Raw genomic sequence first — 15,000 nt, 5'->3', positions numbered from 1 at the left:
CGAGGCCCAGCACTGCATAGCTTCCAAGATCAGACGAGATTGGGCATGTCTAGTGTGGTTTGGCTGTAGGTGCTCAAAAGCATTAAATTTAGACCTCTATTACTTCTTAACTCAAGTAAATTCATTGATAAGTTGAAAAAATTAAATATAAAATGTAATAGAAAAGAATGTTATGGCAGTATAAAATTACCTACAGCACCTTGTATTCCCAGGTGGTATCCCATCGAAGTACTAACCAGGCCCAACTCTGCATAGCTTCCAAGATCAGACAAGATTGGGAATGTCCAGTGTGGTTTGGCTGTAGGTGCTCAAAAACATTAACTTTAGATCTCCTTTACTTCTTAACTCAAGTAAATTCATTGATAAGTTGAAAAAATGTAATGTAAAATGTAATAGAAAAGAATGTTTTGGCTGTCTAAAATTACATACAGCACCTGGTATTCCCAGGTGGTCTCCCATCCAAGTACTAACCAGGCCCAACACTGCATAGCTTCCAAGATCAGATGAGATTGGGCATGTCCTCTGTGGTTTGACTGTAGGTGCTCAAAAACATTAACTTTAGACCTCTTTTACTTCTTAACTCAAGTAAATTCAATGATAAGTTGAAAAATGAAATGTAAAATGTAATAGAAAAGAATGTTATGGCTATATAAAATTACCTACAGAACCTGGTATTCCCAGGTGGTCTCCCGTCCAAGTACTAACCAGGACCAACACTGCATAGCTTCCAAGATCAGACGAGATTGGGCATGTCCAGCGTGGTTTGGCTGTAGGTGCCCAAAACCATTAACTTTAGACCTCTATTACTTCTTAACTCAAGTGAATTCATTGATAAGTTGAAAAAATTAAATGTAAAATGTAATTGAAAAGAATGTTATGGCTATATAAAATTACCTACAGCACCTGGTATTCCCAGGTGGTCTCCCATCCAAGTACTAACCAGGCCCAACACTGCATAGCTTCCAAAATCAAACAAGATTGGGCATGTCCAGTGTGGTTTGGCAGTAGGTGCTCAAAAACATTAACTTTAGACCTCTTTTACTTCTTAACTCAAGTAAATTCATTGATAAGTTGAAAAAATTAAATGTAAAATGTAATAGAAAAGAATGTTTTGGCTGTATAAAATTTCCTACAGCAACTGGTATTCTCAGGTGGTCTCCCATCCAAGTACAAACCATGCCCAACACAGCAAAGCTTACAAGATCAGACGAGATTGGGCATGTCCAGTGTGGTTTGGCTGTAGGTGCTCAAAAGCATTAAATTTAGACCTCTATTACTTCTTAACTCAATTAAATTCATTGAAAAGTTGAAAAAATTAAATGTAAAATGTAATAGAAAAGAATGTTATGGCAGTATAAAATTACCTACAGCACCTTTTATTCCCAGGTGGTCTCCCATCCAAGTACTAACCAGGCCCAACACTGCATAGCTTCCAAGATTAGACAAGATTGGGCATGTCCAGTGTGGTTTGACTGTAGGTGCTCAAAAACATTAACTTTAGACCTCTTTTACTTCTTAACTCAAGTAAATTCATTGATAAGTTCAAAAAATGTAATGTAAAATGTAATAGAAAAGAATGTTATGGCTATATAAAATTACCTACAGCACCTGGTATTCCCAGGTGGTCTCCCGTCCAAGTACTAACCAGGCCCAACACTGCATAGCTTCCAAGATCAGACGAGATTGGGCATGTCCAGTGTGGTTTGGCTGTAGGTGCTCAAAAGCATTAACTTTAGACCTCTATTACTTCTTAACTCAAGTAAATTCATTGATAAGTTGAAAAAATTAAATGTAAAATGTAGTAGAAAAGACTGTTATGGCAGTATAAAATTACCTACAGCACCTGGGATTCCTAGGTGGTCTCCCATCCAAGTACTAACCAGGCCCACCACTGCATAGCTTCCAAGATCAGACGAGATTGGGCATGTCCAGTGTGGTTTGGCTGTAGGTGCTCAAAAACATTAACTTTAGACCTCTTTTACTTCTTAACTCAAGTAAATTCAATGATAAGTTGAAAAATGAAATGTAAAATGTAATGGAAAAGAATGTTATGGCAGTATAAAATTACCTACAGCACCTGGTATTCCCAGGTGGTCTCCCATCCAAGTACTAACCAGGCCCAACACTGCATAGCTTCCAAGTTCAGACGAGATTGGGCATGTCCAGTGTGGTTTGGCTGTAGGTGCTCAAAAACATTAACTTTAGACCTCTTTTACTTCTTAACTCAAGTAAATTCAATGATTAGTTGAAAAATGAAATGTAAAATGTAATAGAAAAGAATGTTATGGCAGTATAAAATTACCTACAGCACCTGGCATTCCCTGGTGGTCTCCCATCCAAGTACTAACCAGGCCCAACACTGCATAGTTTTCAAGATCAGACGAGATTGGGCATGTCCAGTGTGGTTTGACTGTAGGTGCTCAAAAACGTTAACTTTAGACCTCTTTTACTTCTTAACTCAAGTTAATTCATTGATAAGTTGAAAAAATGTAATGTAAAATGTAATAGAAAAGAATGTTATGACTATATAAAATTACCTACAGCACCTGGTATTGCCAGGTGGTCTCCCATCCAAGTACTAACCAGGCCCAACACTGTATAGCTTCCAAGATCAGACGAGATTGGGCATGTCCAGTGTGCTTTGGCTGTAGGTGCTCAAAAACATTAACTTTAGACCTCTATTACTTCTTAACTCAAGTAAATTCATTGATAAGTTGAAAAAATTAAATGTAAAATGTAATAGAAAAGAATGTTTTGGCTGTCTAAAATTACATACAGCACCTGGTATTCCCAGGTGGTCTCCCATCCAAGTACAAACGAGGCCCAGCACTGCATAGCTTCCAAGATCAGACGAGATTGGGCATGTCTAGTGTGGTTTGGCTGTAGGTGCTCAAAAGCATTAAATTTAGACCTCTATTACTTCTTAACTCAAGTAAATTCATTGATAAGTTGAAAAAATTAAATATAAAATGTAATAGAAAAGAATGTTATGGCAGTATAAAATTACCTACAGCACCTTGTATTCCCAGGTGGTATCCCATCGAAGTACTAACCAGGCCCAACTCTGCATAGCTTCCAAGATCAGACAAGATTGGGAATGTCCAGTGTGGTTTGGCTGTAGGTGCTCAAAAACATTAACTTTAGATCTCCTTTACTTCTTAACTCAAGTAAATTCATTGATAAGTTGAAAAAATGTAATGTAAAATGTAATAGAAAAGAATGTTTTGGCTGTCTAAAATTACATACAGCACCTGGTATTCCCAGGTGGTCTCCCATCCAAGTACTAACCAGGCCCAACACTGCATAGCTTCCAAGATCAGATGAGATTGGGCATGTCCTCTGTGGTTTGACTGTAGGTGCTCAAAAACATTAACTTTAGACCTCTTTTACTTCTTAACTCAAGTAAATTCAATGATAAGTTGAAAAATGAAATGTAAAATGTAATAGAAAAGAATGTTATGGCTATATAAAATTACCTACAGAACCTGGTATTCCCAGGTGGTCTCCCGTCCAAGTACTAACCAGGACCAACACTGCATAGCTTCCAAGATCAGACGAGATTGGGCATGTCCAGCGTGGTTTGGCTGTAGGTGCCCAAAACCATTAACTTTAGACCTCTATTACTTCTTAACTCAAGTGAATTCATTGATAAGTTGAAAAAATTAAATGTAAAATGTAATTGAAAAGAATGTTATGGCTATATAAAATTACCTACAGCACCTGGTATTCCCAGGTGGTCTCCCATCCAAGTACTAACCAGGCCCAACACTGCATAGCTTCCAAAATCAAACAAGATTGGGCATGTCCAGTGTGGTTTGGCAGTAGGTGCTCAAAAACATTAACTTTAGACCTCTTTTACTTCTTAACTCAAGTAAATTCATTGATAAGTTGAAAAAATTAAATGTAAAATGTAATAGAAAAGAATGTTTTGGCTGTATAAAATTTCCTACAGCAACTGGTATTCTCAGGTGGTCTCCCATCCAAGTACAAACCATGTCCAACACAGCAAAGCTTACAAGATCAGACGAGATTGGGCATGTCCAGTGTGGTTTGGCTGTAGGTGCTCAAAAGCATTAAATTTAGACCTCTATTACTTCTTAACTCAATTAAATTCATTGAAAAGTTGAAAAAATTAAATGTAAAATGTAATAGAAAAGAATGTTATGGCAGTATAAAATTACCTACAGCACCTTTTATTCCCAGGTGGTCTCCCATCCAAGTACTAACCAGGCCCAACACTGCATAGCTTCCAAGATTAGACAAGATTGGGCATGTCCAGTGTGGTTTGACTGTAGGTGCTCAAAAACATTAACTTTAGACCTCTTTTACTTCTTAACTCAAGTAAATTCATTGATAAGTTCAAAAAATGTAATGTAAAATGTAATAGAAAAGAATGTTATGGCTATATAAAATTACCTACAGCACCTGGTATTCCCAGGTGGTCTCCCGTCCAAGTACTAACCAGGCCCAACACTGCATAGCTTCCAAGATCAGACGAGATTGGGCATGTCCAGTGTGGTTTGGCTGTAGGTGCTCAAAAGCATTAACTTTAGACCTCTATTACTTCTTAACTCAAGTAAATTCATTGATAAGTTGAAAAAATTAAATGTAAAATGTAGTAGAAAAGACTGTTATGGCAGTATAAAATTACCTACAGCACCTGGGATTCCTAGGTGGTCTCCCATCCAAGTACTAACCAGGCCCACCACTGCATAGCTTCCAAGATCAGACGAGATTGGGCATGTCCAGTGTGGTTTGGCTGTAGGTGCTCAAAAACATTAACTTTAGACCTCTTTTACTTCTTAACTCAAGTAAATTCAATGATAAGTTGAAAAATGAAATGTAAAATGTAATGGAAAAGAATGTTATGGCAGTATAAAATTACCTACAGCACCTGGTATTCCCAGGTGGTCTCCCATCCAAGTACTAACCAGGCCCAACACTGCATAGCTTCCAAGTTCAGATGAGATTGGGCATGTCCAGTGTGGTTTGGCTGTAGGTGCTCAAAAACATTAACTTTAGACCTCTTTTACTTCTTAACTCAAGTAAATTCAATGATTAGTTGAAAAATGAAATGTAAAATGTAATAGAAAAGAATGTTATGGCAGTATAAAATTACCTACAGCACCTGGCATTCCCTGGTGGTCTCCCATCCAAGTACTAACCAGGCCCAACACTGCATAGTTTTCAAGATCAGACGAGATTGGGCATGTCCAGTGTGGTTTGACTGTAGGTGCTCAAAAACGTTAACTTTAGACCTCTTTTACTTCTTAACTCAAGTTAATTCATTGATAAGTTGAAAAAATGTAATGTAAAATGTAATAGAAAAGAATGTTATGACTATATAAAATTACCTACAGCACCTGGTATTGCCAGGTGGTCTCCCATCCAAGTACTAACCAGGCCCAACACTGCATAGCTTCCAAGATCAAACGAGATTGGGCATGTCCAGTGTGGTTTGGCTGTAGGTGCTCAAAAGCATTAACTTTAGACCTCTATTACTTCTTAACTCAAGTAAATTCATTGATAAGTTGAAAAAATTAAATGTAAAATGTAATAGAAAAGACAGTTATGGCAGTATAAAAGTACCTACAGCACCTGGGATTCCTAGGTGGTCTCCCATCCAAGTACTAACCAGGCCCAACACTACATAGCTTCCAAGATCAGACGAGATTGGGCATGTCCAGTGTGGTTTGGCTGTTGGTGCTCAAAACCATTAACTTTAGACCTCTATTACTTCTTAACACAAGTAAATTCATTGATAAGTTGAAAAAATTAAATGTAAAATGTAATAGAAAAGAATGTTATGGCTGCATAAAAATACCTACAGCACCTGGTATTCCCAGGTGGTCTCCCATCCAAGTACTAACCAGGCCCAACACTGCATAGCTTCCAAGATCAGACAAGATTGGGCATGTCCAGTGTGGTTTGCCTGTAAGTGCTCAAAAATATTAACTTTAGACCTCTTTTACTTCTTAACTCAAGTAAATTCAATGATAAGTTGAAAAATGAAATGTAAAATGTAATAGAAAAGAATGTTATGGCAGTATAAAATTACCTACAGCTCCTGGTATTCCCAGGTGGTCTCCCATCGAAGTACTAACCAGGCCCAACACTGCATAGCTTCCCAGATCAGACGAGATTGGGCATGTCCAGTGTGGTTTGGCTGTAGGTGCCCAAAGCCTTAACTTTAGACCTCTATTACTTCTTAACTCAAGTAAATTCATTGATAAGCTGAAAAAATTAAATGTAAAATGTAATAGAAAAGAATGTTATGGCAGTATAAAATTACCTACAGCACCTGGTATTCCCAGGTGGTCTCCCATCAAAGTACTAACCAGGCCCAACACTACATAGCTTCCAAGATCAAACAAGATTGGGATTGTCCAGTGTGGTTTGGCTGTAGGTGCTCAAAAACATTAACTTTAGACCTCTTTTACTTCTTAACTCAAGTAAATTCATTGATAAGTTGAAAATATTAAATGTAAAATGTAATAGAAAAGAATATTTGGCTGTATAAAATTTCCAACAGGTACTGGTATTCCCAGGTGGTCTCCCATCCAAGTACAAACCAGGCCCAACACAGCAAAGCTTACAAGATCAGACGAGATTGGGCATGTCCAGTGTGGTTTGGCTGTAGGTGCTCAAAAGCATTAAATTTAGACCTCTATTACTTCTTAACTCAAGTAATTTCATTGATAAGTTGAAAATATTAAATGTAAAATGTAATAGAAAAGAATGTTATGGCAGTATAAAATTACCTACAGCACCTGGTATTCCCAGGGGGTCTCCCATCCAAGTACTAACCACGCCCAACACTGCATAGTTTCCAAGATCAGACGAGATTGGGCATGTCCAGTGTGGCTTGACTGTAGGTGCTCAAAAACATTAACTTTAGACCTCTTTTACTTCTTAACTCAAGTAAATTCATTGATAAGTTAAAAAATTTAATGTAAAATGTAATAGAAAAGAATGTTATGGCTATATAAAATTACCTACAGCACCTGGTATTCCCAGGTGGTCTCCTGTCCAAGTAGTAACCAGGCCCAACCCTGTATAGCTTCCAAGATCAGACGAGATTGGGCATGTCCAGTGTGCTTTGGCTGTAGGTGCTCAAAAACATTAACTTTAGACCTCTATTACTTCTTAACTCAAGAAAATTCATTGATAAGTTGAAAAAATTAAATGTAAAATGTAATAGAAAAGAATGTTTTGGCTGTCTAAAATTACATACAGCACCTGGTATTCCCAGGTGGTCTCCCATCCAAGTACAAACGAGGCCCAGCACTGCATAGCTTCCAAGATCAGACGAGATTGGGCATGTCTAGTGTGGTTTGGCTGTAGGTGCTGAAAAGCATTAAATTTATACCTCTATTACTTCTTAACTCAAGTAAATTCATTGATAAGTTGAAAAAATTAAATATAAAATGTAATAGAAAAGAATGTTATGGCAGTATAAAATTACCTACAGCACCTTGTATTCCCAGGTGGTATCCCATCCAAGTACTAACCAGGCCCAACTCTGCATAGCTTCCAAGATCAGACAAGATTGGGCATGTCCAGTGTGGTTTGGCTGTAGGTGCTCAAAAACATTAACTTTAGACCTCTTTTACTTCTTAACTCAAGTAAATTCATTGATAAGTTGAAAAAATGTAATGTAAAATGTAATAGAAAAGAATGTTTTGGCTGTCTAAAATTACATACAGCACCTGGTATTCCCAGGTGGTCTCCCATCCAAGTACAAACCAGGCACAACACTGCATAGCTTCCAATCTCAGACAAGATTGGGCATGTCCAGTATGGTTTGGCTGTTGGTGCTCAAAAGCATTAACTTTAGACCTCTATTACTTCTTAACTCAAGTAAATTCATTGATAAGTTGAAAAAATTAAATGTAAAATGTAATAGAATAGACTGTTATGGCAGTATAAAATTACCTACAGCACCTGGGATTCCTAGGTGGTCTCCCATCCAAGTACTAACCAGGCCCAACACTGCATAGCTTCCAAGATCAGACGAGATTGGGCATGTCCAGTGTCGTTTGGCTGAAGGAGCTCAAAAACATTAACTTTAGACCTCTTTTACTTCTTTACTCAAGTAAATTCATTGATAAGTTGAAAAAATTAAATGTAAAATGTAATAGAAAAGAATGTTATGGCTGCATAAAATTACCTACAGCACCTGGTATTCCCAGGTGGTCTCCCATCCAAGTACTAACCAGGCCCAACACTGCATATCTTCCAAGATCAGACGAGATTGGGCATGTCCAGAGTGGTTTGGCTGTAGGTGCTCAAAAACATTAACTTTAGACCTCTTTTACTTCTTAACTCAAGTAAATTCATTGATAAGTTGAAAAAATTAAATGTAAAATGTAATAGAAAAGAATGTTTTGGCTGTATAAAATTTCCTACAGCAACTGGTATTCTCAGGTGGTCTCCCATCCAAGTACAAACCAGGCCCAACACAGCAAAGCTTACAAGATCAGACGAGTTTGGGCATGTCAGTGTGGTTTGGCTGTAGGTGCTCAAAAGCATTAAATTTAGACCTCAATTACTTCTTAACTCAAGTAAATTCATTGATAAGTTGAAAAAATTAAATGTAAAATGTAATAGAAAAGAATGTTATGGCAGTATAAAATTACCTACAGCACCTGGTATTCCCAGGTGGTCTCCCATCCAAGTACTAACCAGGCCCAACACTGCATAGGTTCCAAGATCAGATGAGATTGGGCATGTCCTCTGTGGTTTGACTGTAGGTGCTCAAAAACATTAACTTTAGACCTCTTTTACTTCTTAACTCAAGTAAATTCATTGATAAGTTGAAAAAATTAAAAGTAAAATGTAATAGAAAAGAATGTTATGGCTGCATGAAATTACCTACTGCACCTGGCATGCCTAGGTAGTCTCCCATCCAAGTACTAACCAGGCCCAACACTGCATAGCTTCCAAGATCAGACGAGATTGGGCATGTCCAGTGTGGTTTGGCGGTAGGTGCTCAAAATCATTAACTTTAGACCTCTTTTACTTCTTAACTCAAGTAAATTCAATGATTAGTTGAAAAATGAAATGTAAAATGTAATAGAAAAGAATGTTATGGCAGTATAAAATTACCTATTGCACCTGGTATTCTCAGGTGTTCTCCCATCCAAGTACTAACCAGGCCCAACACTGCATAGCTTTCAAGATCAGACGAGATTGGGCATGTCCAGTGTGGTTTGACTGTAGGTGCTCAAAAACATTAACTTTAGACCTCTTTTACTTCTTAACTCAAGTTAATTCATTGATAAGTTGAAAAAATGTAATGTAAAATGTAATAGAAAAGAATGTTATGACTATATAAAATTACCTACAGCACCTGGTATTCCCAGGTGGTCTCCCATCCAAGTACTAACCAGGCCCAACACTGCATAGCTTCCAAGATCAAACGAGATTGGGCATGTCCAGTGTGGTTTGGCTGTAGGTGCTCAAAAGCATTAACTTTAGACCTCTATTACTTCTTAACTCAAGTAAATTCATTGATAAGTTGAAAAAATTAAATGTAAAATGTAAAAGAAAAGACAGTTATTGCAGTATAAAAGTACCTACAGCACCTGGGATTCCTAGGTGGTCTCCCATCCAAGTACTAACCAGGCCCAACACTGCATAGCTTCCAAGATCAGACGAGATTGGGCATGTCCAGTGTGGTTTGGCTGTTGGCGCTCAAAAACATTAACTTTAGACCTCTATTACTTCTTAACACAAGTAAATTCATTGATAAGTTGAAAATATTAAATGTAAAATGTAATAGAAAAGAATGTTATGGCTGCATAAAAATACCTACAGCACCTGGTATTCCCAGGTGGTCTCCCATCCAAGAACTAACCAGGCCCAACACTGCATAGCTTCCCAGATCAGACGAGATTGGGCATGTCCAGTGTGGTTTGGCTGTAGGTGCCCAAAGCCTTAACTTTAGACCTCTATTACTTCTTAACTCAAGCAAATTCATTGATAAGCTGAAAAAATTAAATGTAAAATGTAATAGAAAAGAATGTTATGGCAGTATAAAATTACCTACAGCACCTGGTATTCCCAGGTGGTCTCCCATCAAAGTACTAACCAGGCCCAACACTACATAGCTTCCAAGATCAAACAAGATTGGGAATGTCCAGTGTGGTTTGGCTGTAGGTGCTCAAAAACATTAACTTTAGACCTCTTTTACTTCTTAACTCAAGTAAATTCATTGATAAGTTGAAAATATTAAATGTAAAATGTAATAGAAAAGAATGTTATGGCAGTATAAAATTACCTACAGCACCTGGTATTCCCAGGGAGTCTCCCATCCATGTTCTAACCAGGCCCAACACAACATAGCTTCCAAGATCAGACGAGATTGGGCATGTCCAGTGTGGTTTGACTGCAGGTGCTCAAAAACATTAACTTTAGACCTCTTTTACTTCTTAACTCAAGTAAATTCATTGATAAGTTGAAAAAATGTAATGTAAAATGTAATAGAAAAGAATGTTATGGCTATATAAAATTACCTACAGCACCTGGTATTCCCAGGTGGTCTCTTGTCCAAGTACTAACCAGGCCCAACACTGCATAGCTTCCAAGATCAGACGAGATTGGGCATGTCCAGTGTGCTTTGGCTGTAGGTGCTCAAAAACATTAACTTTAGACCTCTATTACTTCTTAACTCAAGTTAATTCATTGATAAGTTGAAAAAATTAAATGTAAATTGTAATAGAAAAGAATGTTTTGGCTGTATAAAATTACCTACAGCACCTGGTTTTCCCAGGTGGTCTCCCACCCAAGTAGTAACCAGGCCAAACACCGCATTGCTTCCAAGATCAGACGAGATTGGGCATGTCCAGTGTGTTTTGGCTGTAGGTGCTCAAAAACATTAACTTTAGACCTCTATTACTTCTTAACTCAAGTAAATTCATTGATAAGTTGAAAAAATTAAATGTAAAATGTAATAGAAAAGAATGTTTTGGCTGTCTAAAATTACATACAGCACCTGGTATTCCCAGGTGGTCTTCCATCCAAGTACTAACCAGGCCCAACACTGCATAGCTTCCAAGATCAGATGAGATTGGGCATGTCCCCTGTGGTTTGACTGTAGGTGCTCAAAAACATTAACTTTAGACCTCTTTTACTTCTTAACTCAAGTAAATTCATTGATAAGTTGAAAAAATTAAATATAAAATGTAATAGAAAAGAATGTTATGGCTGCATAAAATTACCTACAGCACCTGGCATGCCCAGGTAGTCTCCCATCCAAGTACTAACCAGGCCCAACACTGCATAGCTTCCAAGATCAGACGAGATTGGGCATGTCCAGTGTGGTTTGGCTGTAGGTGCTCAAAAACATTAACTTTAGACCTCTTTTACTTCTTAACTCAAGTAAATTCAATGATTAGTTGAAAAATGAAATGTAAAATGTAATAGAAAAGAATGTTATGGCAGTATAAAATTACCTATTGCACCTGGTATTCTCAGGTGTTCTCCCATCCAAGTACTAACCAGGCCCAACACTGCATAGCTTCCAAGATCAGATGAGATTGGACATGTCTAGTGTGGTTTGGCTGTAGGTGCTCAAAAACACTAACTTTAGACCTCTTTTACTTCTTAACTCAAGTAAATTCATTGATAAGTTGAAAAAATTAAATGTAAAATGTAATAGAAAAGAATGTTTTGGCTGTATAAAATTTCCTACAGCACCTGCAATTCCAAGGTGGTCTCCCATCCAAGTACAAACCAGGCCCAACACAGCAAAGCTTACAAGATCAGACGAGATTGGGCATGTCCAGTGTGGTTTGGCTGTAGGTGCTCAAAAACATTAAATTTAGACCTCTATTACTTCTTAACTCAAGTAAATTCATTGATAAGTTGAAAAAATGTAATGTAAAATGTAATAGAAAAGAATGTTATGGCTATATAAAATTACCTACAGCACCTGGTATTCCCAGGTGGTCTCCTGTCCAAGTACTAACCAGGCCCAACACTGCATAGCTTCCAAGATCAGACGAGATTGGGCATGTCCAGTGTGCTTTGGCTGTAGGTGCTCAAAAAAATTAACTATAGACCTCTATTACTTCTTAACTCAAGTAAATTCATTGATAAGTTGAAAAAATTAAATGTAAATTGTAATAGAAAAGAATGTTTTGGCTGTATAAAATTACCTACAGCACCTGGTATTCCCAGGTGGTCTGCCACCCAAGTAGTAACCAGGCCAAACACCGCATTGCTTCCAAGATCAGACGAGATTGGGCATGTCCAGTGTGTTTTGGCTGTAGGTGCTCAAAAACATTAACTTTAGACCTCTATTACTTCTTAACTCAAGTAAATTCATTGATAAGTTGAAAAAATTAAATGTAAAATGTAATAGAAAAGAATGTTTTGGCTGTCTAAAATTACCTACAGCACCTGGGATTCCTAGGTGGTCTCCCATCCAAGTACTAACCAGGCCCACCACTGCATAGCTTCAAAGATCAGATGAGATTGGGCATGTCCAGTGTGTTGGCTGTAGGTGCTCAAAAATATTAACTTTAGACCTCTTTTACTTCTTAACTCAAGTAAATTCAATGATAAGTTGAAAAATGAAATGTAAAATGTAATGGAAAAGAATGTTATGGCAGTATAAAATTACATACAGCACCTGGTATTCCCAGGTGGTCTCCCATCCAAGTACTAACCAGGCCCAACACTGCATAGTTTTCAAGTTCAGACAAGATTGGGCATGTCCAGTGTGGTTTGGCTGTAGGTACTCAAAAACATTAACTTTAGACCTCTATTACTTCTTAACTCAAGTAAATTCATTGATAAGTTGAAAAAATTAAATGTAAAATGTAATAGAAAAGAATGTTATGGCAGTATAAAATTACCTACAGCACCTGGTATTCCCAGGTGGTCTCCCATCCAAGTACTAACCAGGCCCAACACTGCATAGCTTTCAAGTTCAGACAAGATTGTGCATATCCAGTGTGGTTTGGCTGTAGGTGCTCAAAAACATTAACTTTAGACCTCTTTTACTTCTTAACTCAAGTAAATTCATTGATAAGTTGAAAAAATGTAATGTAAAATGTAATAGAAAAGAATGTTATGGCTATATAAAATTACCTACAGCACCTGCTATTCCCAGGTAGTCTCCCATCCAAGTACTAACCAGGCCCAACACTGCATAGCTTTCAAGTTCAGACAAGATTGGGCATGTCCAGTGTGGTTTGGCTGTAGGTACTCAAAAACATTAACTTTAGACCTCTATTACTTCTTAACTCAAGTAAATTCATTGATAAGTTGAAAAAATTAAATGTAAATTGTAATAGAAAAGAATGTTTTGGCTGTATAAAATTACCTACAGCACCTGGTTTTCCCAGGTGGTCTCCCACCCAAGTAGTAACCAGGCCAAACACCGCATTGCTTCCAAGATCAGATGAGATTGGGCATGTCCAGTGTGTTTTGGCTGTAGGTGCTCAAAAACATTAACTTTAGACCTCTATTACTTCTTAACTCAAGTAAATTCATTGATAAGTTGAAAAAATTAAATGTAAAATGTAATAGAAAAGAATGTTTTGGCTGTCTAAAATTACATACAGCACCTGGTATTCCCAGGTGGTCTCCCATCCAAGTACTAACCAGGCCCAACACTGCATAGCTTCCAAGATCAGATGAGATTGGGCATGTCCTCTGTGGTTTGACTGTAGGTGCTCAAAAACATTAACTTTAGACCTCTTTTACTTCTTAACTCAAGTAAATTCATTGATAAGTTGAAAAAATTAAAAGTAAAATGTAATAGAAAAGAATGTTATGGCTGCATAAAATTACCTACAGCACCTGGCATGCCCAGGTAGTCTCCCATCCAAGTACTAACCAGGCCCAACACTGCATAGCTTCCAAGATCAGACGAGATTGGGCATGTCCAGTGTGGTTTGGCTGTAGATGCTCAAAAACATTAACTTTAGACCTCTTTTACTTCTTAACTCAAGTAAATTCAATGATTAGTTGAAAAATGAAATGTAAAATGTAATAGAAAAGAATGTTATGGCAGTATAAAATTACCTATTGCACCTGGTATTCTCAGGTGTTCTCCCATCCAAGTACTAACCAGGCCCAACACTGCATAGCTTCCAAGATCAGATGAGATTGGGCATGTCTAGTGTGGTTTGGCTGTAGGCAATCAAAAACATTAACTTTAGACCTCTTTTACTTCTTAACTCAAGTAAATTCATTGATAAGTTGAAAAAATTAAATGTAAAATGTAATAGAAAAGAATGTTTTGGCTGTATAAAATTTCCTACAGCACCTGCAATTCCAAGGTGGTCTCCCATCCAAGTACAAACCAGGCCCAACACTGCATAGCTTACAAGATCAGACGAGATTGGGCATGTCCAGTGTGGTTTTGCTGTAGGTGCTCAAAAGCATTAAATTTAGACCTCTATTACTTCTTAACTCAAGTAAATTCATTGATAAGTTGAAAAAATTAAATGTAAAATGTAATAGAAAAGAATGTTATGGCTATATAAAATTACCTACAGCACCTGGTATTCCCAGGTGGTCTCCCGTCCAAGTACTAACCAGGCCCAACACTGCATAGCTTCCAAGATCAAATGAGATTGGGCATGTCCAGTGTGGTTCGGCTGTAGGTGCTCAAAAGCGTTAACTTTAGACCTCTATTACTTCTTAACTCAAGTAAATTCAATGATAAGTTGAAAAATGAAATGTAAAATGTAATAGAAAAGAATGTTATGGCTATATAAAATTACCTACAGCACCTGGTATTCCCAGGTGGTCTCCCGTCCAAGTACTAAACAGGCCCAACACTGCATAGCTTCTAAGATCAGACGAGATTGGGCATGTCCAGTGTGGTTTGGCTGTAGGTGCCAAAAACTATTAACTTTAGACCTCTATTACTTCTTAACTCAAGTGAATTCATTGATAAGTTGAAAAAATTAAATGTAAAATGTAATAGAAAAGAATGTTATGGCAGTATAAAATTACCTACAGCACCTGGTATTCCCAGGT

The 15,000-nt window shown here is 37.4% G+C and overlaps 3 non-coding genes and 56 pseudogenes across 3 annotated transcripts; all 59 read right to left on the bottom strand.

Moving 5' to 3' along the window:
• Positions 1-71, bottom strand: part of LOC148494039 (5S ribosomal RNA) — a 119-nt pseudogene extending 48 nt beyond the window's left edge.
• Positions 72-187: 116 nt separating this feature from the next.
• LOC148494038 (5S ribosomal RNA) lies at positions 188-306 on the bottom strand (annotated as a pseudogene).
• A 116-nt stretch (positions 307-422) lies between these two features.
• Positions 423-541, bottom strand: LOC148494037 (5S ribosomal RNA; annotated as a pseudogene).
• A 115-nt stretch (positions 542-656) lies between these two features.
• LOC148494036 (5S ribosomal RNA) lies at positions 657-775 on the bottom strand (annotated as a pseudogene).
• A 116-nt stretch (positions 776-891) lies between these two features.
• Positions 892-1,010, bottom strand: LOC148494035 (5S ribosomal RNA; annotated as a pseudogene).
• A 351-nt stretch (positions 1,011-1,361) lies between these two features.
• LOC148494034 (5S ribosomal RNA) lies at positions 1,362-1,480 on the bottom strand (annotated as a pseudogene).
• A 116-nt stretch (positions 1,481-1,596) lies between these two features.
• On the bottom strand, positions 1,597-1,715 carry LOC148494033 (5S ribosomal RNA; annotated as a pseudogene).
• A 116-nt stretch (positions 1,716-1,831) lies between these two features.
• On the bottom strand, positions 1,832-1,950 carry LOC148494032 (5S ribosomal RNA; annotated as a pseudogene).
• A 115-nt stretch (positions 1,951-2,065) lies between these two features.
• LOC148494031 (5S ribosomal RNA) lies at positions 2,066-2,184 on the bottom strand. The gene has a single exon (XR_015871508.1). It is a non-coding gene; the product is annotated as a 5S ribosomal RNA (ribosomal RNA).
• Positions 2,185-2,299: 115 nt separating this feature from the next.
• LOC148494030 (5S ribosomal RNA) lies at positions 2,300-2,418 on the bottom strand (annotated as a pseudogene).
• A 116-nt stretch (positions 2,419-2,534) lies between these two features.
• LOC148494029 (5S ribosomal RNA) lies at positions 2,535-2,653 on the bottom strand (annotated as a pseudogene).
• A 116-nt stretch (positions 2,654-2,769) lies between these two features.
• Positions 2,770-2,888, bottom strand: LOC148494028 (5S ribosomal RNA; annotated as a pseudogene).
• Positions 2,889-3,004: 116 nt separating this feature from the next.
• LOC148494027 (5S ribosomal RNA) lies at positions 3,005-3,123 on the bottom strand (annotated as a pseudogene).
• Positions 3,124-3,239: 116 nt separating this feature from the next.
• LOC148494026 (5S ribosomal RNA) lies at positions 3,240-3,358 on the bottom strand (annotated as a pseudogene).
• Positions 3,359-3,473: 115 nt separating this feature from the next.
• Positions 3,474-3,592, bottom strand: LOC148494025 (5S ribosomal RNA; annotated as a pseudogene).
• A 116-nt stretch (positions 3,593-3,708) lies between these two features.
• LOC148494024 (5S ribosomal RNA) lies at positions 3,709-3,827 on the bottom strand (annotated as a pseudogene).
• A 351-nt stretch (positions 3,828-4,178) lies between these two features.
• LOC148494023 (5S ribosomal RNA) lies at positions 4,179-4,297 on the bottom strand (annotated as a pseudogene).
• Positions 4,298-4,413: 116 nt separating this feature from the next.
• LOC148494022 (5S ribosomal RNA) lies at positions 4,414-4,532 on the bottom strand (annotated as a pseudogene).
• A 116-nt stretch (positions 4,533-4,648) lies between these two features.
• LOC148494021 (5S ribosomal RNA) lies at positions 4,649-4,767 on the bottom strand (annotated as a pseudogene).
• A 115-nt stretch (positions 4,768-4,882) lies between these two features.
• On the bottom strand, positions 4,883-5,001 carry LOC148494020 (5S ribosomal RNA). The gene has a single exon (XR_015871325.1). It is a non-coding gene; the product is annotated as a 5S ribosomal RNA (ribosomal RNA).
• Positions 5,002-5,116: 115 nt separating this feature from the next.
• Positions 5,117-5,235, bottom strand: LOC148494019 (5S ribosomal RNA; annotated as a pseudogene).
• Positions 5,236-5,351: 116 nt separating this feature from the next.
• Positions 5,352-5,470, bottom strand: LOC148494018 (5S ribosomal RNA; annotated as a pseudogene).
• Positions 5,471-5,586: 116 nt separating this feature from the next.
• On the bottom strand, positions 5,587-5,705 carry LOC148494017 (5S ribosomal RNA; annotated as a pseudogene).
• A 116-nt stretch (positions 5,706-5,821) lies between these two features.
• LOC148494016 (5S ribosomal RNA) lies at positions 5,822-5,940 on the bottom strand (annotated as a pseudogene).
• Positions 5,941-6,055: 115 nt separating this feature from the next.
• Positions 6,056-6,174, bottom strand: LOC148494015 (5S ribosomal RNA; annotated as a pseudogene).
• A 115-nt stretch (positions 6,175-6,289) lies between these two features.
• Positions 6,290-6,408, bottom strand: LOC148494014 (5S ribosomal RNA; annotated as a pseudogene).
• Positions 6,409-6,758: 350 nt separating this feature from the next.
• Positions 6,759-6,877, bottom strand: LOC148494013 (5S ribosomal RNA; annotated as a pseudogene).
• A 115-nt stretch (positions 6,878-6,992) lies between these two features.
• LOC148494012 (5S ribosomal RNA) lies at positions 6,993-7,111 on the bottom strand (annotated as a pseudogene).
• A 116-nt stretch (positions 7,112-7,227) lies between these two features.
• Positions 7,228-7,346, bottom strand: LOC148494011 (5S ribosomal RNA; annotated as a pseudogene).
• Positions 7,347-7,462: 116 nt separating this feature from the next.
• Positions 7,463-7,581, bottom strand: LOC148494010 (5S ribosomal RNA; annotated as a pseudogene).
• Positions 7,582-7,932: 351 nt separating this feature from the next.
• LOC148494009 (5S ribosomal RNA) lies at positions 7,933-8,051 on the bottom strand (annotated as a pseudogene).
• Positions 8,052-8,167: 116 nt separating this feature from the next.
• Positions 8,168-8,286, bottom strand: LOC148494008 (5S ribosomal RNA; annotated as a pseudogene).
• A 350-nt stretch (positions 8,287-8,636) lies between these two features.
• On the bottom strand, positions 8,637-8,755 carry LOC148494007 (5S ribosomal RNA; annotated as a pseudogene).
• A 116-nt stretch (positions 8,756-8,871) lies between these two features.
• LOC148494006 (5S ribosomal RNA) lies at positions 8,872-8,990 on the bottom strand (annotated as a pseudogene).
• Positions 8,991-9,105: 115 nt separating this feature from the next.
• Positions 9,106-9,224, bottom strand: LOC148494005 (5S ribosomal RNA; annotated as a pseudogene).
• Positions 9,225-9,340: 116 nt separating this feature from the next.
• Positions 9,341-9,459, bottom strand: LOC148494004 (5S ribosomal RNA). Its single transcript, XR_015870642.1, has one exon. It is a non-coding gene; the product is annotated as a 5S ribosomal RNA (ribosomal RNA).
• Positions 9,460-9,575: 116 nt separating this feature from the next.
• On the bottom strand, positions 9,576-9,694 carry LOC148494003 (5S ribosomal RNA; annotated as a pseudogene).
• A 116-nt stretch (positions 9,695-9,810) lies between these two features.
• LOC148494002 (5S ribosomal RNA) lies at positions 9,811-9,929 on the bottom strand (annotated as a pseudogene).
• Positions 9,930-10,044: 115 nt separating this feature from the next.
• LOC148494001 (5S ribosomal RNA) lies at positions 10,045-10,163 on the bottom strand (annotated as a pseudogene).
• A 116-nt stretch (positions 10,164-10,279) lies between these two features.
• On the bottom strand, positions 10,280-10,398 carry LOC148494000 (5S ribosomal RNA; annotated as a pseudogene).
• A 116-nt stretch (positions 10,399-10,514) lies between these two features.
• Positions 10,515-10,633, bottom strand: LOC148493999 (5S ribosomal RNA; annotated as a pseudogene).
• Positions 10,634-10,749: 116 nt separating this feature from the next.
• LOC148493998 (5S ribosomal RNA) lies at positions 10,750-10,868 on the bottom strand (annotated as a pseudogene).
• Positions 10,869-10,984: 116 nt separating this feature from the next.
• On the bottom strand, positions 10,985-11,103 carry LOC148493997 (5S ribosomal RNA; annotated as a pseudogene).
• Positions 11,104-11,219: 116 nt separating this feature from the next.
• Positions 11,220-11,338, bottom strand: LOC148493996 (5S ribosomal RNA; annotated as a pseudogene).
• Positions 11,339-11,453: 115 nt separating this feature from the next.
• On the bottom strand, positions 11,454-11,572 carry LOC148493995 (5S ribosomal RNA; annotated as a pseudogene).
• A 351-nt stretch (positions 11,573-11,923) lies between these two features.
• LOC148493994 (5S ribosomal RNA) lies at positions 11,924-12,042 on the bottom strand (annotated as a pseudogene).
• Positions 12,043-12,158: 116 nt separating this feature from the next.
• On the bottom strand, positions 12,159-12,277 carry LOC148493993 (5S ribosomal RNA; annotated as a pseudogene).
• A 116-nt stretch (positions 12,278-12,393) lies between these two features.
• Positions 12,394-12,510, bottom strand: LOC148493992 (5S ribosomal RNA; annotated as a pseudogene).
• A 115-nt stretch (positions 12,511-12,625) lies between these two features.
• On the bottom strand, positions 12,626-12,744 carry LOC148493991 (5S ribosomal RNA; annotated as a pseudogene).
• A 116-nt stretch (positions 12,745-12,860) lies between these two features.
• LOC148493990 (5S ribosomal RNA) lies at positions 12,861-12,979 on the bottom strand (annotated as a pseudogene).
• Positions 12,980-13,095: 116 nt separating this feature from the next.
• LOC148493989 (5S ribosomal RNA) lies at positions 13,096-13,214 on the bottom strand (annotated as a pseudogene).
• A 116-nt stretch (positions 13,215-13,330) lies between these two features.
• On the bottom strand, positions 13,331-13,449 carry LOC148493988 (5S ribosomal RNA; annotated as a pseudogene).
• Positions 13,450-13,565: 116 nt separating this feature from the next.
• LOC148493987 (5S ribosomal RNA) lies at positions 13,566-13,684 on the bottom strand (annotated as a pseudogene).
• Positions 13,685-13,800: 116 nt separating this feature from the next.
• On the bottom strand, positions 13,801-13,919 carry LOC148493986 (5S ribosomal RNA; annotated as a pseudogene).
• A 115-nt stretch (positions 13,920-14,034) lies between these two features.
• On the bottom strand, positions 14,035-14,153 carry LOC148493985 (5S ribosomal RNA; annotated as a pseudogene).
• A 116-nt stretch (positions 14,154-14,269) lies between these two features.
• LOC148493984 (5S ribosomal RNA) lies at positions 14,270-14,388 on the bottom strand (annotated as a pseudogene).
• A 116-nt stretch (positions 14,389-14,504) lies between these two features.
• LOC148493983 (5S ribosomal RNA) lies at positions 14,505-14,623 on the bottom strand (annotated as a pseudogene).
• A 115-nt stretch (positions 14,624-14,738) lies between these two features.
• On the bottom strand, positions 14,739-14,857 carry LOC148493982 (5S ribosomal RNA; annotated as a pseudogene).
• A 116-nt stretch (positions 14,858-14,973) lies between these two features.
• The window catches only part of LOC148493981 (5S ribosomal RNA), a 119-nt pseudogene continuing 92 nt past the window's right edge, over positions 14,974-15,000 (bottom strand).

Source organism: Taudactylus pleione, unplaced genomic scaffold (genome assembly GCF_031769625.1).
Source record: "Taudactylus pleione unplaced genomic scaffold, aTauple2 ptg000550l, whole genome shotgun sequence".
NCBI classification, from domain to species: Eukaryota; Metazoa; Chordata; class Amphibia; order Anura; family Myobatrachidae; genus Taudactylus; species Taudactylus pleione.
The sequence above is the reverse complement of the archived record's forward strand: the minus strand, read 5'-3'. Positions and strand labels throughout refer to the sequence as shown.